The sequence below is a fragment of the Oncorhynchus kisutch genome, unplaced genomic scaffold, assembly GCF_002021735.2.
Source record: "Oncorhynchus kisutch isolate 150728-3 unplaced genomic scaffold, Okis_V2 scaffold1171, whole genome shotgun sequence".
In the NCBI taxonomy this organism is placed as follows: domain Eukaryota; kingdom Metazoa; phylum Chordata; class Actinopteri; order Salmoniformes; family Salmonidae; genus Oncorhynchus; species Oncorhynchus kisutch.
Window position 1 is genome coordinate 1 of NW_022263116.1, and position 19,519 is coordinate 19,519.

Consider the following 19,519-nt stretch of genomic DNA (forward strand, 5'->3'; position numbering starts at 1 on the left):
GGACATTTTAGACTGAGTACCATACCAAAAAGGAGTACTCCCTCTCTCAAGATTCATTTAGAAAGTACTTGATTTCAAGTGGGTGCCAGGATTTGAACGTGAAAATTGTCTAATAAGGGACAATTTTCCCTGATACCATATTGGGAAAAAAGTCCTCTACCCTCAAACACTCTTTGAAAAATCTTGAATTAAAGGTGTCATCAGGATTTGAACCTGGGACCTCTTGATCTGCAGTCAAATGCTCTAATACCCTGAGCTATACCCCCTCTGCTAAACTGTCTAAAGGTGGAAACATTGTCTAATAGGGGACATTACAGCTGGGATATCAACAACCTCATCAGAACATCTCTCTCTGAACATCCCATAAGAGTATTGATTTCAAGATGACAAAATATTACAAACTGAGACCTATAGATCTGAAGTCTATTGCACTTCCACCTCTGTTAGGAACTGTCTGACGAGAGAAAACATTAATGAGGGACATTTTAGACTGAGTACATAACCAAAAAGGAGTACTCCCTCTCTCAAGATACTTTAGAATACTTGATTTCAGGGGGTGCCAGGATTTGAACGTGAGAATTGTCTAATAAGGCAATTTTCCCTGAGTACATATTGGAAAAAAGTCCTCTACCCTCAAAAACTCTTTGAAAAATCTTGATTTAAAGGGGGCATCAGGTTTGAACCTGGGACCTCTTGATCTGCAGTCAAATGCTCTACCACTGAGCTATACCCCCTCTGCTAGAAACTGTCTAAAGGCGGAAAATTGTCTAATAAGGGACATTACAGCTGGATATCAACAGAAGCTCATCAAGAACACTCTCTCTCTGAAAAACATACCCAAAGTTTTGATTTCAAGATGACAAAAATATTACAACTGAGACCTAGAGATCGGAAGTCTATTGCACTTCCACTCTGTTAGGAACTGTCTGACAGAGAAAAAACATGGAATGAGGGACATTTAGACGGATACATAACCAAAAAAGGAGTACTCCCTCTCCTCAAGATTATTAGAAAGTACTTGATTTCAAGGGGTGCCAGATTTGAACGTGAGAAATTGTCTAATAGGGACAATTTCCCTGAATAACATATTGGGAAAAAAAGTCCTCTACCCTCAAACAACTCTTTGAAAAATCTTGAATTTAAAGGGGGCATCAGGATTTGAACCTGGGACCTCTTGATCTGCAGTCAAATGCTCTACCACTGAGCTATACCCCCTCTGCTAGAAACTGTCTAAAGGTGGAAAATTGTCTAATAAGGGACATTACAGCTGGATATCAACAGAACTCATCAAGAACACTCTCTCTCTGAAAACATACCCATAAAGTATTTGATTTCAAGATGACAAAAATATTACAATCTGAGACCTATAGATCTGAAGTCTATTGCACTTCCACCTCTGTTAGGAACTGTCTGACAGAGAAAAAAACATGAATGAGGGACATTTTAGACTGAGTAACATAACCAAAAAAGGAGTACTCCCTCTCTCAAGATACATTTAGAAAGTACTTGATTTCAAGGGGGTGCCAGGATTTGAACGTGAGAAATTGTCTAATAAGGGACAATTTTCCCTGATAACATATTGGGAAAAAAAGTCCTCTACCCTCAAACAACTCTTTGAAAAATCTTGATTTAAAGGGGGCATCAGGATTTGAACCTGGGACCTCTTGATCTGCAGTCAAATGCTCTACCACTGAGCTATACCCCCTCTGCTAGAAACTGTCTAAAGGCGGAAAAATTGTCTAATAAGGGACATTACAGCTGGATATCAACAGAAGCTCATCAAGAACACTCTCTCTCTGAAAACATACCCATAAAGTATTTGATTTCAAGATGACAAAAATATTACAACTGAGACCTATAGATCTGAAGTCTATTGCACTTCCACCTCTGTTAGGAACTGTCTGACAGAGAAAAAAACATTGAATGAGGGACATTTTAGACTGAGTAACATAACCAAAAAAGGAGTACTCCCTCTCTCAAGATACATTTAGAAAGTACTTGATTTCAAGGGGGTGCCAGGATTTGAACGTGAGAAATTGTCTAATAAGGGACAATTTTCCCTGAGTAACATATTGGGGAAAAAAGTCCTCTACCCTCAAACAACTCTTTGAAAAATCTTGAATTAAAGGGGCATCAGGATTTGAACCTGGGACCTCTTGATCTGCAGTCAAATGCTCTACCACTGAGCTATACCCCCTCTGCTAGAAACTGTCTAAAGGCGGAAAAATTGTCTAATAAGGGACATTACAGCTGGATATCAACAGAAGCTCATCAAGAACACTCTCTCTCTGAAAACATACCCATAAAGTATTTGATTTCAAGATGACAAAAATATTACAAACTGAGACCTATAGATCTGAAGTCTATTGCACTTCCACCTCTGTTAGGAACTGTCTGACAGAGAAAAAAACATTGAATGAGGGACATTTTAGACTGAGTAACATAACCAAAAAAGGAGTACTCCCTCTCTCAAGATACATTTAGAAAGTACTTGATTTCAAGGGGGTGCCAGGATTTGAACGTGAGAAATTGTCTAATAAGGGACAATTTTCCCTGAGTAACATATTGGGAAAAAAGTCATCTACCCTCAAACAACTCTTTGAAAAATCTTGATTTAAAGGGGGCATCAGGATTTGAACCTGGGACCTCTTGATCTGCAGTCAAATGCTCTACCACTGAGCTATACCCCCTCTGCTAGAAACTGTCTAAAGGTGGAAAAATTGTCTAATAAGGGACATTATAGCTGGATATCAACAAAAACTAATAAAGAACACTCTCTCTCTGAAAACATACCCATAAAGTATTTGATTTCAAGATGACAAAAATATTACAATCTGAGAACTATAGATCTGAAGTCGGTTGCACTTCAACCTCTGTTTGGAACTGTCTGACAGAGAATAACCATCTAATGAGGGACATTTTAGACTGAGTAACATAACCAAAAAAGGAGTACTCCCTCTCTCAAGATTCATTTAGAAAGTACTTGATTTCAAGGGGGTGCCAGGATTTGAACGTGAGAAATTGTCTAATAAGGGACAATTTTCCCTGAATAACATATTGGGAAAAAAAGTCCTCTACCCTCAAACAACTATTTGAAAAATCTTGATTTAAAGGGGGCATCAGGATTTGAACCTGGGACCTCTTGATCTGCAGTCAAATGCTCTACCACTGAGCTATACCCCCTCTGCTAGAAACTGTCTAAAGGCGGAAAAATTGTCTAATAAGGGACATTACAGCTGGATATCAACAGAAGCTCATCAAGAACACTCTCTCTCTGAAAACATACCCATAAAGTATTTGATTTCAAGATGACAAAAATATTACAAACTGAGACCTATAGATCTGAAGTCTATTGCACTTCCACCTCTGTTAGGAACTGTCTGACAGAGAAAAAAACATTGAATGAGGGACATTTTAGACTGAGTAACATAACCAAAAAAGGAGTACTCCCTCTCTCAAGATACATTTAGAAAGTACTTGATTTCAAGGGGGTGCCAGGATTTGAACGTGAGAAATTGTCTAATAAGGGACAATTTTCCCTGAGTAACATATTGGGAAAAAAAGTCCTCTACCCTCAAACAACTCTTTGAAAAATCTTGATTTAAAGGGGGCATCAGGATTTGAACCTGGGACCTCTTGATCTGCAGTCAAATGCTCTACCACTGAGCTATACCCCCTCTGCTAGAAACGGTCTAAAGGCGGAAAAATTGTCTAATAAGGGACATTACAGCTGGATATCAACAGAAGCTCATCAAGAACACTCTCTCTCTGAAAACATACCCATAAAGTATTTGATTTCAAGATGACAAAAATATTACAAACTGAGACCTATAGATCTGAAGTCTATTGCACTTCCACCTCTGTTAGGAACTGTCTGACAGAGAAAAAAACATTGAATGAGGGACATTTTAGACTGAGTAACATAACCAAAAAAGGAGTACTCCCTCTCTCAAGATACATTTAGAAAGTACTTGATTTCAAGGGGGTGCCAGGATTTGAACGTGAGAAATTGTCTAATAAGGGACAATTTTCCCTGAGTAACATATTGGGGAAAAAAAGTCCTCTACCCTCAAACAACTCTTTGAAAAATCTTGATTTAAAGGGGGCATCAGGATTTGAACCTGGGACCTCTTGATCTGCAGTCAAATGCTCTACCACTGAGCTATACCCCCTCTGCTAGAAACTGTCTAAAGGCGGAAAAATTGTCTAATAAGGGACATTACAGCTGGATATCAACAGAAGCTCATCAAGAACACTCTCTCTCTGAAAACATACCCATAAAGTATTTGATTTCAAGATGACAAAAATATTACAACTGAGACCTATAGATCTGAAGTCTATTGCACTTCCACCTCTGTTAGGAACTGTCTGACAGAGAAAAAAACATTGAATGAGGGACATTTTAGACTGAGTAACATAACCAAAAAAGGAGTACTCCCTCTCTCAAGATACATTTAGAAAGTACTTGATTTCAAGGGGGTGCCAGGATTTGAACGTGAGAAATTGTCTAATAAGGGACAATTTTCCCTGAGTAACATATTGGGAAAAAAAGTCCTCTACCCTCAAACAACTCTTTGAAAAATCTTGATTTAAAGGGGGCATCAGGATTTGAACCTGGGACCTCTTGATCTGCAGTCAAATGCTCTACCACTGAGCTATACCCCCTCTGCTAGAAACTGTCTAAAGGCGGAAAAATTGTCTAATAAGGGACATTACAGCTGGATATCAACAGAAGCTCATCAAGAACACTCTCTCTCTGAAAACATACCCATAAAGTATTTGATTTCAAGATGACAAAAATATTACAAACTGAGACCTATAGATCTGAAGTCTATTGCACTTCCACCTCTGTTAGGAACTGTCTGACAGAGAAAAAAACATTGAATGAGGGACATTTTAGACTGAGTAACATAACCAAAAAAGGAGTACTCCCTCTCTCAAGATACATTTAGAAAGTACTTGATTTCAAGGGGGTGCCAGGATTTGAACGTGAGAAATTGTCTAATAAGGGACAATTTTCCCTGAGTAACATATTGGGAAAAAAAGTCATCTACCCTCAAACAACTCTTTGAAAAATCTTGATTTAAAGGGGGCATCAGGATTTGAACCTGGGACCTCTTGATCTGCAGTCAAATGCTCTACCACTGAGCTATACCCCCTCTGCTAGAAACTGTCTAAAGGTGGAAAAATTGTCTAATAAGGGACATTATAGCTGGATATCAACAAAAACTAATAAAGAACACTCTCTCTCTGAAAACATACCCATAAAGTATTTGATTTCAAGATGACAAAAATATTACAATCTGAGAACTATAGATCTGAAGTCTGTTGCACTTCAACCTCTGTTTGGAACTGTCTGACAGAGAATAACCATCTAATGAGGGACATTTTAGACTGAGTAACATAACCAAAAAAGGAGTACTCCCTCTCTCAAGATACATTTAGAAAGTACTTGATTTCAAGGGGGTGCCAGGATTTGAACGTGAGAAATTGTCTAATAAGGGACAATTTTCCCTGAGTAACATATTGGGAAAAAAAGTCCTCTACCCTCAAACAACTATTTGAAAAATCTTGATTTAAAGGGGGCATCAGGATTTGAACCTGGGACCTCTTGATCTGCAGTCAAATGCTCTACCACTGAGCTATACCCCCTCTGCTAGAAACTGTCTAAAGGCGGAAAAATTGTCTAATAAGGGACATTACAGCTGGATATCAACAGAAGCTCATCAAGAACACTCTCTCTCTGAAAACATACCCATAAAGTATTTGATTTCAAGATGACAAAAATATTACAAACTGAGACCTATAGATCTGAAGTCTATTGCACTTCCACCTCTGTTAGGAACTGTCTGACAGAGAAAAAAACATTGAATGAGGGACATTTTAGACTGAGTAACATAACCAAAAAAGGAGTACTCCCTCTCTCAAGATACATTTAGAAAGTACTTGATTTCAAGGGGGTGCCAGGATTTGAACGTGAGAAATTGTCTAATAAGGGACAATTTTCCCTGAGTAACATATTGGGAAAAAAAGTCCTCTACCCTCAAACAACTCTTTGAAAAATCTTGATTTAAAGGGGGCATCAGGATTTGAACCTGGGACCTCTTGATCTGCAGTCAAATGCTCTACCACTGAGCTATACCCCCTCTGCTAGAAACTGTCTAAAGGCGGAAAAATTGTCTAATAAGGGACATTACAGCTGGATATCAACAGAAGCTCATCAAGAACACTCTCTCTCTGAAAACATACCCATAAAGTATTTGATTTCAAGATGACAAAAATATTACAATCTGAGACCTATAGATCTGAAGTCTATTGCACTTCCACCTCTGTTAGGAACTGTCTGACAGAGAAAAAAACATTGAATGAGGGACATTTTAGACTGAGTAACATAACCAAAAAAGGAGTACTCCCTCTCTCAAGATACATTTAGAAAGTACTTGATTTCAAGGGGGTGCCAGGATTTGAACGTGAGAAATTGTCTAATAAGGGACAATTTTCCCTGAGTAACATATTGGGAAAAAAAGTCCTCTACCCTCAAACAACTCTTTGAAAAATCTTGATTTAAAGGGGGCATCAGGATTTGAACCTGGGACCTCTTGATCTGCAGTCAAATGCTCTACCACTGAGCTATACCCCCTCTGCTAGAAACGGTCTAAAGGCGGAAAAATTGTCTAATAAGGGACATTACAGCTGGATATCAACAGAAGCTCATCAAGAACACTCTCTCTCTGAAAACATACCCATAAAGTATTTGATTTCAAGATGACAAAAATATTACAAACTGAGACCTATAGATCTGAAGTCTATTGCACTTCCACCTCTGTTAGGAACTGTCTGACAGAGAAAAAAACATTGAATGAGGGACATTTTAGACTGAGTAACATAACCAAAAAAGGAGTACTCCCTCTCTCAAGATACATTTAGAAAGTACTTGATTTCAAGGGGGTGCCAGGATTTGAACGTGAGAAATTGTCTAATAAGGGACAATTTTCCCTGAGTAACATATTGGGAAAAAAAGTCCTCTACCCTCAAACAACTCTTTGAAAAATCTTGATTTAAAGGGGGCATCAGGATTTGAACCTGGGACCTCTTGATCTGCAGTCAAATGCTCTACCACTGAGCTATACCCCCTCTGCTAGAAACTGTCTAAAGGCGGAAAAATTGTCTAATAAGGGACATTACAGCTGGATATCAACAGAAGCTCATCAAGAACACTCTCTCTCTGAAAACATACCCATAAAGTATTTGATTTCAAGATGACAAAAATATTACAAACTGAGACCTATAGATCTGAAGTCTATTGCACTTCCACCTCTGTTAGGAACTGTCTGACAGAGAAAAAAACATTGAATGAGGGACATTTTAGACTGAGTAACATAACCAAAAAAGGAGTACTCCCTCTCTCAAGATACATTTAGAAAGTACTTGATTTCAAGGGGGTGCCAGGATTTGAACGTGAGAAATTGTCTAATAAGGGACAATTTTCCCTGAGTAACATATTGGGAAAAAAAGTCCTCTACCCTCAAACAACTCTTTGAAAAATCTTGATTTAAAGGGGGCATCAGGATTTGAACCTGGGACCTCTTGATCTGCAGTCAAATGCTCTACCACTGAGCTATACCCCCTCTGCTAGAAACTGTCTAAAGGTGGAAAAATTGTCTAATAAGGGACATTACAGCTGGATATCAACAGAAGCTCATCAAGAACACTCTCTCTCTGAAAACATACCCATAAAGTATTTGATTTCAAGATGACAAAAATATTACAATCTGAGAACTATAGATCTGAAGTCTATTGCACTTCCACCTCTGTTAGGAACTGTCTGACAGAGAAAAAACATCTGAATGAGGGACATTTTAGACTGAGTAACATAACCAAAAAAGGAGTACTCCCTCTCTCAAGATACATTTAGAAAGTACTTGATTTCAAGGGGGTGCCAGGATTTGAACGTGAGAAATTGTCTAATAAGGGACAATTTTCCCTGAGTAACATATTGGGAAAAAAAGTCCTCTACCCTCAAACAACTCTTTGAAAAATCTTGATTTAAAGGGGGCATCAGGATTTGAACCTGGGACCTCTTGATCTGCAGTCAAATGCTCTACCACTGAGCTATACCCCCTCTGCTAGAAACTGTCTAAAGGCGGAAAAATTGTCTAATAAGGGACATTACAGCTGGATATCAACAGAAGCTCATCAAGAACACTCTCTCTCTGAAAACATACCCATAAAGTATTTGATTTCAAGATGACAAAAATATTACAAACTGAGACCTATAGATCTGAAGTCTATTGCACTTCCACCTCTGTTAGGAACTGTCTGACAGAGAAAAAACATTGAATGAGGGACATTTTAGACTGAGTAACATAACCAAAAAAGGAGTACTCCCTCTCTCAAGATACATTTAGAAAGTACTTGATTTCAAGGGGGTGCCAGGATTTGAACGTGAGAAATTGTCTAATAAGGGACAATTTTCCCTGAGTAACATATTGGGAAAAAAAGTCCTCTACCCTCAAACAACTCTTTGAAAAATCTTGATTTAAAGGGGGCATCAGGATTTGAACCTGGGACCTCTTGATCTGCAGTCAAATGCTCTACCACTGAGCTATACCCCCTCTGCTAGAAACGGTCTAAAGGCGGAAAAATTGTCTAATAAGGGACATTACAGCTGGATATCAACAGAAGCTCATCAAGAACACTCTCTCTCTGAAAACATACCCATAAAGTATTTGATTTCAAGATGACAAAAATATTACAAACTGAGACCTATAGATCTGAAGTCTATTGCACTTCCACCTCTGTTAGGAACTGTCTGACAGAGAAAAAAACATTGAATGAGGGACATTTTAGACTGAGTAACATAACCAAAAAAGGAGTACTCCCTCTCTCAAGATACATTTAGAAAGTACTTGATTTCAAGGGGGTGCCAGGATTTGAACGTGAGAAATTGTCTAATAAGGGACAATTTTCCCTGAGTAACATATTGGGAAAAAAGTCCTCTACCCTCAAACAACTCTTTGAAAAATCTTGATTTAAAGGGGGCATCAGGATTTGAACCTGGGACCTCTTGATCTGCAGTCAAATGCTCTACCACTGAGCTATACCCCCTCTGCTAGAAACTGTCTAAAGGCGGAAAAATTGTCTAATAAGGGACATTACAGCTGGATATCAACAGAAGCTCATCAAGAACACTCTCTCTCTGAAAACATACCCATAAAGTATTTGATTTCAAGATGACAAAAATATTACAAACTGAGACCTATAGATCTGAAGTCTATTGCACTTCCACCTCTGTTAGGAACTGTCTGACAGAGAAAAAACATTGAATGAGGGACATTTTAGACTGAGTAACATAACCAAAAAAGGAGTACTCCCTCTCTCAAGATACATTTAGAAAGTACTTGATTTCAAGGGGGTGCCAGGATTTGAACGTGAGAAATTGTCTAATAAGGGACAATTTTCCCTGAGTAACATATTGGGAAAAAAAGTCCTCTACCCTCAAACAACTCTTTGAAAAATCTTGATTTAAAGGGGGCATCAGGATTTGAACCTGGGACCTCTTGATCTGCAGTCAAATGCTCTACCACTGAGCTATACCCCCTCTGCTAGAAACTGTCTAAAGGCGGAAAAATTGTCTAATAAGGGACATTACAGCTGGATATCAACAGAAGCTCATCAAGAACACTCTCTCTCTGAAAACATACCCATAAAGTATTTGATTTCAAGATGACAAAAATATTACAAACTGAGACCTATAGATCTGAAGTCTATTGCACTTCCACCTCTGTTAGGAACTGTCTGACAGAGAAAAAACATTGAATGAGGGACATTTTAGACTGAGTAACATAACCAAAAAAGGAGTACTCCCTCTCTCAAGATACATTTAGAAAGTACTTGATTTCAAGGGGGTGCCAGGATTTGAACGTGAGAAATTGTCTAATAAGGGACAATTTTCCCTGAGTAACATATTGGGAAAAAAAGTCCTCTACCCTCAAACAACTCTTTGAAAAATCTTGATTTAAAGGGGGCATCAGGATTTGAACCTGGGACCTCTTGATCTGCAGTCAAATGCTCTACCACTGAGCTATACCCCCTCTGCTAGAAACTGTCTAAAGGCGGAAAAATTGTCTAATAAGGGACATTACAGCTGGATATCAACAGAAGCTCATCAAGAACACTCTCTCTCTGAAAACATACCCATAAAGTATTTGATTTCAAGATGACAAAAATATTACAACTGAGACCTATAGATCTGAAGTCTATTGCACTTCCACCTCTGTTAGGAACTGTCTGACAGAGAAAAAAACATTGAATGAGGGACATTTTAGACTGAGTAACATAACCAAAAAAGGAGTACTCCCTCTCTCAAGATACATTTAGAAAGTACTTGATTTCAAGGGGGTGCCAGGATTTGAACGTGAGAAATTGTCTAATAAGGGACAATTTTCCCTGAGTAACATATTGGGAAAAAAAGTCCTCTACCCTCAAACAACTCTTTGAAAAATCTTGATTTAAAGGGGGCATCAGGATTTGAACCTGGGACCTCTTGATCTGCAGTCAAATGCTCTACCACTGAGCTATACCCCCTCTGCTAGAAACGGTCTAAAGGCGGAAAAATTGTCTAATAAGGGACATTACAGCTGGATATCAACAGAAGCTCATCAAGAACACTCTCTCTCTGAAAACATACCCATAAAGTATTTGATTTCAAGATGACAAAAATATTACAAACTGAGACCTATAGATCTGAAGTCTATTGCACTTCCACCTCTGTTAGGAACTGTCTGACAGAGAAAAAACATTGAATGAGGGACATTTTAGACTGAGTAACATAACCAAAAAAGGAGTACTCCCTCTCTCAAGATACATTTAGAAAGTACTTGATTTCAAGGGGGTGCCAGGATTTGAACGTGAGAAATTGTCTAATAAGGGACAATTTTCCCTGAGTAACATATTGGGAAAAAAGTCCTCTACCCTCAAACAACTCTTTGAAAAATCTTGATTTAAAGGGGGCATCAGGATTTGAACCTGGGACCTCTTGATCTGCAGTCAAATGCTCTACCACTGAGCTATACCCCCTCTGCTAGAAACTGTCTAAAGGTGGAAAAATTGTCTAATAAGGGACATTATAGCTGGATATCAACAAAACTAATAAAGAACACTCTCTCTCTGAAAACATACCCATAAAGTATTTGATTTCAAGATGACAAAAATATTACAATCTGAGAACTATAGATCTGAAGTCTGTTGCACTTCAACCTCTGTTAGGAACTGTCTGACAGAGAATAACCATCTAATGAGGGACATTTTAGACTGAGTAACATAACCAAAAAAGGAGTACTCCCTCTCTCAAGATACATTTAGAAAGTACTTGATTTCAAGGGGGTGCCAGGATTTGAACGTGAGAAATTGTCTAATAAGGGACAATTTTCCCTGAATAACATATTGGGAAAAAAAGTCCTCTACCCTCAAACAACTCTTTGAAAAATCTTGATTTAAAGGGGGCATCAGGATTTGAACCTGGGACCTCTTGATCTGCAGTCAAATGCTCTACCACTGAGCTATACCCCCTCTGCTAGAAACTGTCTAAAGGTGGAAAAATTGTCTAATAAGGGACATTACAGCTGGATATCAACAGAAGCTCATCAAGAACACTCTCTCTCTGAAAACATACCCATAAAGTATTTGATTTCAAGATGACAAAAATATTACAATCTGAGAACTATAGATCTGAAGTCTATTGCACTTCCACCTCTGTTAGGAACTGTCTGACAGAGAAAAAACATCTGAATGAGGGACATTTTAGACTGAGTAACATAACCAAAAAAGGAGTACTCCCTCTCTCAAGATACATTTAGAAAGTACTTGATTTCAAGGGGGTGCCAGGATTTGAACGTGAGAAATTGTCTAATAAGGGACAATTTTCCCTGAGTAACATATTGGGAAAAAAGTCCTCTACCCTCAAACAACTCTTTGAAAAATCTTGATTTAAAGGGGGCATCAGGATTTGAACCTGGGACCTCTTGATCTGCAGTCAAATGCTCTACCACTGAGCTATACCCCCTCTGCTAGAAACGGTCTAAAGGCGGAAAAATTGTCTAATAAGGGACATTACAGCTGGATATCAACAGAAGCTCATCAAGAACACTCTCTCTCTGAAAACATACCCATAAAGTATTTGATTTCAAGATGACAAAAATATTACAAACTGAGACCTATAGATCTGAAGTCTATTGCACTTCCACCTCTGTTAGGAACTGTCTGACAGAGAAAAAAACATTGAATGAGGGACATTTTAGACTGAGTAACATAACCAAAAAAGGAGTACTCCCTCTCTCAAGATACATTTAGAAAGTACTTGATTTCAAGGGGGTGCCAGGATTTGAACGTGAGAAATTGTCTAATAAGGGACAATTTTCCCTGAGTAACATATTGGGAAAAAAGTCCTCTACCCTCAAACAACTCTTTGAAAAATCTTGATTTAAAGGGGGCATCAGGATTTGAACCTGGGACCTCTTGATCTGCAGTCAAATGCTCTACCACTGAGCTATACCCCCTCTGCTAGAAACTGTCTAAAGGTGGAAAAATTGTCTAATAAGGGACATTATAGCTGGATATCAACAAAAACTAATAAAGAACACTCTCTCTCTGAAAACATACCCATAAAGTATTTGATTTCAAGATGACAAAAATATTACAATCTGAGAACTATAGATCTGAAGTCTGTTGCACTTCAACCTCTGTTTGGAACTGTCTGACAGAGAATAACCATCTAATGAGGGACATTTTAGACTGAGTAACATAACCAAAAAAGGAGTACTCCCTCTCTCAAGATACATTTAGAAAGTACTTGATTTCAAGGGGGTGCCAGGATTTGAACGTGAGAAATTGTCTAATAAGGGACAATTTTCCCTGAGTAACATATTGGGAAAAAAAGTCCTCTACCCTCAAACAACTATTTGAAAAATCTTGATTTAAAGGGGGCATCAGGATTTGAACCTGGGACCTCTTGATCTGCAGTCAAATGCTCTACCACTGAGCTATACCCCCTCTGCTAGAAACGGTCTAAAGGCGGAAAAATTGTCTAATAAGGGACATTACAGCTGGATATCAACAGAAGCTCATCAAGAACACTCTCTCTCTGAAAACATACCCATAAAGTATTTGATTTCAAGATGACAAAAATATTACAACTGAGACCTATAGATCTGAAGTCTATTGCACTTCCACCTCTGTTAGGAACTGTCTGACAGAGAAAAAAACATTGAATGAGGGACATTTTAGACTGAGTAACATAACCAAAAAAGGAGTACTCCCTCTCTCAAGATACATTTAGAAAGTACTTGATTTCAAGGGGGTGCCAGGATTTGAACGTGAGAAATTGTCTAATAAGGGACAATTTTCCCTGAGTAACATATTGGGAAAAAAAGTCCTCTACCCTCAAACAACTCTTTGAAAAATCTTGATTTAAAGGGGGCATCAGGATTTGAACCTGGGACCTCTTGATCTGCAGTCAAATGCTCTACCACTGAGCTATACCCCCTCTGCTAGAAACTGTCTAAAGGCGGAAAAATTGTCTAATAAGGGACATTACAGCTGGATATCAACAGAAGCTCATCAAGAACACTCTCTCTCTGAAAACATACCCATAAAGTATTTGATTTCAAGATGACAAAAATATTACAAACTGAGACCTATAGATCTGAAGTCTATTGCACTTCCACCTCTGTTAGGAACTGTCTGACAGAGAAAAAAACATTGAATGAGGGACATTTTAGACTGAGTAACATAACCAAAAAAGGAGTACTCCCTCTCTCAAGATACATTTAGAAAGTACTTGATTTCAAGGGGGTGCCAGGATTTGAACGTGAGAAATTGTCTAATAAGGGACAATTTTCCCTGAGTAACATATTGGGAAAAAAAGTCCTCTACCCTCAAACAACTCTTTGAAAAATCTTGATTTAAAGGGGGCATCAGGATTTGAACCTGGGACCTCTTGATCTGCAGTCAAATGCTCTACCACTGAGCTATACCCCCTCTGCTAGAAACTGTCTAAAGGTGGAAAAATTGTCTAATAAGGGACATTATAGCTGGATATCAACAAAACTAATAAAGAACACTCTCTCTCTGAAAACATACCCATAAAGTATTTGATTTCAAGATGACAAAAATATTACAATCTGAGAACTATAGATCTGAAGTCTGTTGCACTTCAACCTCTGTTTGGAACTGTCTGACAGAGAATAACCATCTAATGAGGGACATTTTAGACTGAGTAACATAACCAAAAAAGGAGTACTCCCTCTCTCAAGATACATTTAGAAAGTACTTGATTTCAAGGGGGTGCCAGGATTTGAACGTGAGAAATTGTCTAATAAGGGACAATTTTCCCTGAGTAACATATTGGGAAAAAAAGTCCTCTACCCTCAAACAACTATTTGAAAAATCTTGATTTAAAGGGGGCATCAGGATTTGAACCTGGGACCTCTTGATCTGCAGTCAAATGCTCTACCACTGAGCTATACCCCCTCTGCTAGAAACGGTCTAAAGGCGGAAAAATTGTCTAATAAGGGACATTACAGCTGGATATCAACAGAAGCTCATCAAGAACACTCTCTCTCTGAAAACATACCCATAAAGTATTTGATTTCAAGATGACAAAAATATTACAACTGAGACCTATAGATCTGAAGTCTATTGCACTTCCACCTCTGTTAGGAACTGTCTGACAGAGAAAAAAACATTGAATGAGGGACATTTTAGACTGAGTAACATAACCAAAAAAGGAGTACTCCCTCTCTCAAGATACATTTAGAAAGTACTTGATTTCAAGGGGGTGCCAGGATTTGAACGTGAGAAATTGTCTAATAAGGGACAATTTTCCCTGAGTAACATATTGGGAAAAAAAGTCCTCTACCCTCAAACAACTCTTTGAAAAATCTTGATTTAAAGGGGGCATCAGGATTTGAACCTGGGACCTCTTGATCTGCAGTCAAATGCTCTACCACTGAGCTATACCCCCTCTGCTAGAAACGGTCTAAAGGCGGAAAAATTGTCTAATAAGGGACATTACAGCTGGATATCAACAGAAGCTCATCAAGAACACTCTCTCTCTGAAAACATACCCATAAAGTATTTGATTTCAAGATGACAAAAATATTACAAACTGAGACCTATAGATCTGAAGTCTATTGCACTTCCACCTCTGTTAGGAACTGTCTGACAGAGAAAAAAACATTGAATGAGGGACATTTTAGACTGAGTAACATAACCAAAAAAGGAGTACTCCCTCTCTCAAGATACATTTAGAAAGTACTTGATTTCAAGGGGGTGCCAGGATTTGAACGTGAGAAATTGTCTAATAAGGGACAATTTTCCCTGAGTAACATATTGGGAAAAAAAGTCATCTACCCTCAAACAACTCTTTGAAAAATCTTGATTTAAAGGGGGCATCAGGATTTGAACCTGGGACCTCTTGATCTGCAGTCAAATGCTCTACCACTGAGCTATACCCCCTCTGCTAGAAACTGTCTAAAGGTGGAAAAATTGTCTAATAAGGGACATTATAGCTGGATATCAACAAAAACTAATAAAGAACACTCTCTCTCTGAAAACATACCCATAAAGTATTTGATTTCAAGATGACAAAAATATTACAATCTGAGAACTATAGATCTGAAGTCTGTTGCACTTCAACCTCTGTTTGGAACTGTCTGACAGAGAATAACCATCTAATGAGGGACATTTTAGACTGAGTAACATAACCAAAAAAGGAGTACTCCCTCTCTCAAGATACATTTAGAAAGTACTTGATTTCAAGGGGGTGCCAGGATTTGAACGTGAGAAATTGTCTAATAAGGGACAATTTTCCCTGAGTAACATATTGGGAAAAAAAGTCCTCTACCCTCAAACAACTATTTGAAAAATCTTGATTTAAAGGGGGCATCAGGATTTGAACCTGGGACCTCTTGATCTGCAGTCAAATGCTCTACCACTGAGCTATACCCCCTCTGCTAGAAACGGTCTAAAGGCGGAAAAATTGTCTAATAAGGGACATTACAGCTGGATATCAACAGAAGCTCATCAAGAACACTCTCTCTCTGAAAACATACCCATAAAGTATTTGATTTCAAGATGACAAAAATATTACAACTGAGACCTATAGATCTGAAGTCTATTGCACTTCCACCTCTGTTAGGAACTGTCTGACAGAGAAAAAAACACTGAATGAGGGACATTTTAGACTGAGTAACATAACCAAAAAAGGAGTACTCCCTCTCTCAAGATACATTTAGAAAGTACTTGATTTCAAGGGGGTGCCAGGATTTGAACGTGAGAAATTGTCTAATAAGGGACAATTTTCCCTGAGTAACATATTGGGGAAAAAAGTCCTCTACCCTCAAACAACTCTTTGAAAAATCTTGAATTAAAGGGGGCATCAGGATTTGAACCTGGGACCTCTTGATCTGCAGTCAAATGCTCTACCACTGAGCTATACCCCCTCTGCTAGAAACTGTCTAAAGGTGGAAAAATTGTCTAATAAGGGACATTATAGCTGGATATCAACAAAACTAATAAAGAACACTCTCTCTCTGAAAACATACCCATAAAGTATTTGATTTCAAGATGACAAAAATATTACAATCTGAGAACTATAGATCTGAAGTCTATTGCACTTCCACCTCTGTTAGGAACTGTCTGACAGAGAAAAAAACATTGAATGAGGGACATTTTAGACTGAGTAACATAACCAAAAAAGGAGTACTCCCTCTCTCAAGATACATTTAGAAAGTACTTGATTTCAAGGGGGTGCCAGGATTTGAACGTGAGAAATTGTCTAATAAGGGACAATTTTCCCTGAGTAACATATTGGGAAAAAAGTCATCTACCCTCAAACAACTCTTTGAAAAATCTTGATTTAAAGGGGGCATCAGGATTTGAACCTGGGACCTCTTGATCTGCAGTCAAATGCTCTACCACTGAGCTATACCCCCTCTGCTAGAAACTGTCTAAAGGTGGAAAAATTGTCTAATAAGGGACATTATAGCTGGATATCAACAAAAACTAATAAAGAACACTCTCTCTCTGAAAACATACCCATAAAGTATTTGATTTCAAGATGACAAAAATATTACAATCTGAGAACTATAGATCTGAAGTCTGTTGCACTTCAACCTCTGTTTGGAACTGTCTGACAGAGAATAACCATCTAATGAGGGACATTTTAGACTGAGTAACATAACCAAAAAAGGAGTACTCCCTCTCTCAAGATACATTTAGAAAGTACTTGATTTCAAGGGGGTGCCAGGATTTGAACGTGAGAAATTGTCTAATAAGGGACAATTTTCCCTGAGTAACATATTGGGAAAAAAAGTCCTCTACCCTCAAACAACTATTTGAAAAATCTTGATTTAAAGGGGGCATCAGGATTTGAACCTGGGACCTCTTGATCTGCAGTCAAATGCTCTACCACTGAGCTATACCCCCTCTGCTAGAAACGGTCTAAAGGCGGAAAAATTGTCTAATAAGGGACATTACAGCTGGATATCAACAGAAGCTCATCAAGAACACTCTCTCTCTGAAAACATACCCATAAAGTATTTGATTTCAAGATGACAAAAATATTACAAACTGAGACCTATAGATCTGAAGTCTATTGCACTTCCACCTCTGTTAGGAACTGTCTGACAGAGAAAAAAACACTGAATGAGGGACATTTTAGACTGAGTAACATAACCAAAAAAGGAGTACTCCCTCTCTCAAGATACATTTAGAAAGTACTTGATTTCAAGGGGGTGCCAGGATTTGAACGTGAGAAATTGTCTAATAAGGGACAATTTTCCCTGAGTAACATATTGGGGAAAAAAGTCCTCTACCCTCAAACAACTCTTTGAAAAATCTTGAATTAAAGGTGCATCAGGATTTGAACCTGGGACCTCTTGATCTGCAGTCAAATGCTCTACCACTGAGCTATACCCCCTCTGCTAGAAACTGTCTAAAGGTGGAAAAATTGTCTAATAAGGGACATTATAGCTGGATATCAACAAAAACTAATAAAGAACACTCTCTCTCTGAAAACATACCCATAAAGTATTTGATTTCAAGATGACAAAAATATTACAATCTGAGAACTATAGATCTGAAGTCTATTGCACTTCCACCTCTGTTAGGAACTGTCTGACAGAGAAAAAAACATTGAATGAGGGACATTTTAGACTGAGTAACATAACCAAAAAAGGAGTACTCCCTCTCTCAAGATACATTTAGAAAGTACTTGATTTCAAGGGGGTGCCAGGATTTGAACGTGAGAAATTGTCTAATAAGGGACAATTTTCCCTGAGTAACATATTGGGAAAAAAGTCATCTACCCTCAAACAACTCTTTGAAAAATCTTGATTTAAAGGGGGCATCAGGATTTGAACCTGGGACCTCTTGATCTGCAGTCAAATGCTCTACCACTGAGCTATACCCCCTCTGCTAGAAACTGTCTAAAGGTGGAAAAATTGTCTAATAAGGGACATTATAGCTGGATATCAACAAAAACTAATAAAGAACACTCTCTCTCTGAAAACATACCCATAAAGTATTTGATTTCAAGATGACAAAAATATTACAATCTGAGAACGATAGATCTGAAGTCTGTTGCACTTCAACCTCTGTTTGGAACTGTCTGACGGAGAATAACCATCTAATGAGGGACATTTTAGACTGAGTAACATAACCAAAAAAGGAGTACTCCCTCTCTCAAGATTCATTTAGAAAGTACTTGATTTCAAGGGGGTGCCAGGATTTGAACGTGAGAAATTGTCTAATAAGGGACAATTTTCCCTGAATAACATATTGGGAAAAAAAGTCCTCTACCCTCAAACAACTATTTGAAAAATCTTTATTTTAAAGGGGGCATCAGGATTTGAACCTGGGACCTCTTGATCTGCAGTTAAATGCTCTACCACTAAGCTATACCCCCTCTGCTAGAAACTGTCTAAAGGTGGAAAAATTGTCTAATAAGGGACATTATAGCTGGATATCAACAAAAACTAATAAAGAACACTCTCTCTCTGAAAACATACCCATAAAGTATTTGATTTCAAGATGACAAAAATATTACAATCTGAGAACTATAGATCTGAAGTCTATTGCACTTCCACCTCTGTTAGGAACTGTCTGACAGAGAAAAAAACATTGAATGAGGGACATTTTAGACTGAGTAACATAACCAAAAAAGGAGTACTCCCTCTCTCAAGATACATTTAGAAAGTACTTGATTTCAAGGGGGTGCCAGGATTTGAACGTGAGAAATTGTCTAATAAGGGACAATTTTCCCTGAGTAACATATTGGGAAAAAAAGTCCTCTACCCTCAAACAACTCTTTGAAAGAACTTGATTTAAAGGGGGCATCAGGATTTGAACCTGGGACCTCTTGATCTGCAGTCAAATGCTCTACCCCTGAGCTATAGCCCCTCTGCTAGAAACTGTCTAAAGGCGGAAAAATTGTCTAATAAGGGACATTACAGCAGGA

At 38.2% G+C, this 19,519-nt stretch overlaps 34 non-coding genes across 34 annotated transcripts; all 34 read right to left on the reverse strand.

Annotated features, from left to right (window-relative positions):
- Positions 1-1,143: 1,143 nt before the first annotated feature.
- On the reverse strand, positions 1,144-1,215 carry trnac-gca (transfer RNA cysteine (anticodon GCA)). The gene has a single exon. It is a non-coding gene; the product is annotated as a tRNA-Cys (tRNA).
- A 418-nt stretch (positions 1,216-1,633) lies between these two features.
- trnac-gca (transfer RNA cysteine (anticodon GCA)) lies at positions 1,634-1,705 on the reverse strand. The gene has a single exon. It is a non-coding gene; the product is annotated as a tRNA-Cys (tRNA).
- A 913-nt stretch (positions 1,706-2,618) lies between these two features.
- Positions 2,619-2,690, reverse strand: trnac-gca (transfer RNA cysteine (anticodon GCA)). The gene has a single exon. It is a non-coding gene; the product is annotated as a tRNA-Cys (tRNA).
- A 421-nt stretch (positions 2,691-3,111) lies between these two features.
- On the reverse strand, positions 3,112-3,183 carry trnac-gca (transfer RNA cysteine (anticodon GCA)). The gene has a single exon. It is a non-coding gene; the product is annotated as a tRNA-Cys (tRNA).
- Positions 3,184-3,605: 422 nt separating this feature from the next.
- Positions 3,606-3,677, reverse strand: trnac-gca (transfer RNA cysteine (anticodon GCA)). The gene has a single exon. It is a non-coding gene; the product is annotated as a tRNA-Cys (tRNA).
- Positions 3,678-4,100: 423 nt separating this feature from the next.
- On the reverse strand, positions 4,101-4,172 carry trnac-gca (transfer RNA cysteine (anticodon GCA)). Its single transcript has one exon. It is a non-coding gene; the product is annotated as a tRNA-Cys (tRNA).
- A 421-nt stretch (positions 4,173-4,593) lies between these two features.
- Positions 4,594-4,665, reverse strand: trnac-gca (transfer RNA cysteine (anticodon GCA)). Its single transcript has one exon. It is a non-coding gene; the product is annotated as a tRNA-Cys (tRNA).
- A 422-nt stretch (positions 4,666-5,087) lies between these two features.
- On the reverse strand, positions 5,088-5,159 carry trnac-gca (transfer RNA cysteine (anticodon GCA)). Its single transcript has one exon. It is a non-coding gene; the product is annotated as a tRNA-Cys (tRNA).
- A 421-nt stretch (positions 5,160-5,580) lies between these two features.
- trnac-gca (transfer RNA cysteine (anticodon GCA)) lies at positions 5,581-5,652 on the reverse strand. The gene has a single exon. It is a non-coding gene; the product is annotated as a tRNA-Cys (tRNA).
- Positions 5,653-6,074: 422 nt separating this feature from the next.
- On the reverse strand, positions 6,075-6,146 carry trnac-gca (transfer RNA cysteine (anticodon GCA)). Its single transcript has one exon. It is a non-coding gene; the product is annotated as a tRNA-Cys (tRNA).
- Positions 6,147-6,568: 422 nt separating this feature from the next.
- Positions 6,569-6,640, reverse strand: trnac-gca (transfer RNA cysteine (anticodon GCA)). The gene has a single exon. It is a non-coding gene; the product is annotated as a tRNA-Cys (tRNA).
- Positions 6,641-7,062: 422 nt separating this feature from the next.
- trnac-gca (transfer RNA cysteine (anticodon GCA)) lies at positions 7,063-7,134 on the reverse strand. Its single transcript has one exon. It is a non-coding gene; the product is annotated as a tRNA-Cys (tRNA).
- A 422-nt stretch (positions 7,135-7,556) lies between these two features.
- Positions 7,557-7,628, reverse strand: trnac-gca (transfer RNA cysteine (anticodon GCA)). The gene has a single exon. It is a non-coding gene; the product is annotated as a tRNA-Cys (tRNA).
- A 422-nt stretch (positions 7,629-8,050) lies between these two features.
- Positions 8,051-8,122, reverse strand: trnac-gca (transfer RNA cysteine (anticodon GCA)). The gene has a single exon. It is a non-coding gene; the product is annotated as a tRNA-Cys (tRNA).
- Positions 8,123-8,543: 421 nt separating this feature from the next.
- On the reverse strand, positions 8,544-8,615 carry trnac-gca (transfer RNA cysteine (anticodon GCA)). Its single transcript has one exon. It is a non-coding gene; the product is annotated as a tRNA-Cys (tRNA).
- Positions 8,616-9,036: 421 nt separating this feature from the next.
- trnac-gca (transfer RNA cysteine (anticodon GCA)) lies at positions 9,037-9,108 on the reverse strand. The gene has a single exon. It is a non-coding gene; the product is annotated as a tRNA-Cys (tRNA).
- A 421-nt stretch (positions 9,109-9,529) lies between these two features.
- On the reverse strand, positions 9,530-9,601 carry trnac-gca (transfer RNA cysteine (anticodon GCA)). The gene has a single exon. It is a non-coding gene; the product is annotated as a tRNA-Cys (tRNA).
- A 421-nt stretch (positions 9,602-10,022) lies between these two features.
- trnac-gca (transfer RNA cysteine (anticodon GCA)) lies at positions 10,023-10,094 on the reverse strand. Its single transcript has one exon. It is a non-coding gene; the product is annotated as a tRNA-Cys (tRNA).
- Positions 10,095-10,515: 421 nt separating this feature from the next.
- Positions 10,516-10,587, reverse strand: trnac-gca (transfer RNA cysteine (anticodon GCA)). The gene has a single exon. It is a non-coding gene; the product is annotated as a tRNA-Cys (tRNA).
- A 420-nt stretch (positions 10,588-11,007) lies between these two features.
- On the reverse strand, positions 11,008-11,079 carry trnac-gca (transfer RNA cysteine (anticodon GCA)). The gene has a single exon. It is a non-coding gene; the product is annotated as a tRNA-Cys (tRNA).
- A 420-nt stretch (positions 11,080-11,499) lies between these two features.
- On the reverse strand, positions 11,500-11,571 carry trnac-gca (transfer RNA cysteine (anticodon GCA)). Its single transcript has one exon. It is a non-coding gene; the product is annotated as a tRNA-Cys (tRNA).
- A 421-nt stretch (positions 11,572-11,992) lies between these two features.
- On the reverse strand, positions 11,993-12,064 carry trnac-gca (transfer RNA cysteine (anticodon GCA)). The gene has a single exon. It is a non-coding gene; the product is annotated as a tRNA-Cys (tRNA).
- Positions 12,065-12,485: 421 nt separating this feature from the next.
- trnac-gca (transfer RNA cysteine (anticodon GCA)) lies at positions 12,486-12,557 on the reverse strand. Its single transcript has one exon. It is a non-coding gene; the product is annotated as a tRNA-Cys (tRNA).
- A 421-nt stretch (positions 12,558-12,978) lies between these two features.
- On the reverse strand, positions 12,979-13,050 carry trnac-gca (transfer RNA cysteine (anticodon GCA)). Its single transcript has one exon. It is a non-coding gene; the product is annotated as a tRNA-Cys (tRNA).
- Positions 13,051-13,471: 421 nt separating this feature from the next.
- On the reverse strand, positions 13,472-13,543 carry trnac-gca (transfer RNA cysteine (anticodon GCA)). Its single transcript has one exon. It is a non-coding gene; the product is annotated as a tRNA-Cys (tRNA).
- A 422-nt stretch (positions 13,544-13,965) lies between these two features.
- Positions 13,966-14,037, reverse strand: trnac-gca (transfer RNA cysteine (anticodon GCA)). The gene has a single exon. It is a non-coding gene; the product is annotated as a tRNA-Cys (tRNA).
- Positions 14,038-14,457: 420 nt separating this feature from the next.
- Positions 14,458-14,529, reverse strand: trnac-gca (transfer RNA cysteine (anticodon GCA)). The gene has a single exon. It is a non-coding gene; the product is annotated as a tRNA-Cys (tRNA).
- A 421-nt stretch (positions 14,530-14,950) lies between these two features.
- On the reverse strand, positions 14,951-15,022 carry trnac-gca (transfer RNA cysteine (anticodon GCA)). Its single transcript has one exon. It is a non-coding gene; the product is annotated as a tRNA-Cys (tRNA).
- Positions 15,023-15,444: 422 nt separating this feature from the next.
- Positions 15,445-15,516, reverse strand: trnac-gca (transfer RNA cysteine (anticodon GCA)). The gene has a single exon. It is a non-coding gene; the product is annotated as a tRNA-Cys (tRNA).
- A 421-nt stretch (positions 15,517-15,937) lies between these two features.
- Positions 15,938-16,009, reverse strand: trnac-gca (transfer RNA cysteine (anticodon GCA)). The gene has a single exon. It is a non-coding gene; the product is annotated as a tRNA-Cys (tRNA).
- Positions 16,010-16,430: 421 nt separating this feature from the next.
- On the reverse strand, positions 16,431-16,502 carry trnac-gca (transfer RNA cysteine (anticodon GCA)). Its single transcript has one exon. It is a non-coding gene; the product is annotated as a tRNA-Cys (tRNA).
- A 420-nt stretch (positions 16,503-16,922) lies between these two features.
- Positions 16,923-16,994, reverse strand: trnac-gca (transfer RNA cysteine (anticodon GCA)). Its single transcript has one exon. It is a non-coding gene; the product is annotated as a tRNA-Cys (tRNA).
- A 421-nt stretch (positions 16,995-17,415) lies between these two features.
- trnac-gca (transfer RNA cysteine (anticodon GCA)) lies at positions 17,416-17,487 on the reverse strand. The gene has a single exon. It is a non-coding gene; the product is annotated as a tRNA-Cys (tRNA).
- Positions 17,488-18,401: 914 nt separating this feature from the next.
- trnac-gca (transfer RNA cysteine (anticodon GCA)) lies at positions 18,402-18,473 on the reverse strand. The gene has a single exon. It is a non-coding gene; the product is annotated as a tRNA-Cys (tRNA).
- Positions 18,474-19,519: the final 1,046 nt, after the last annotated feature.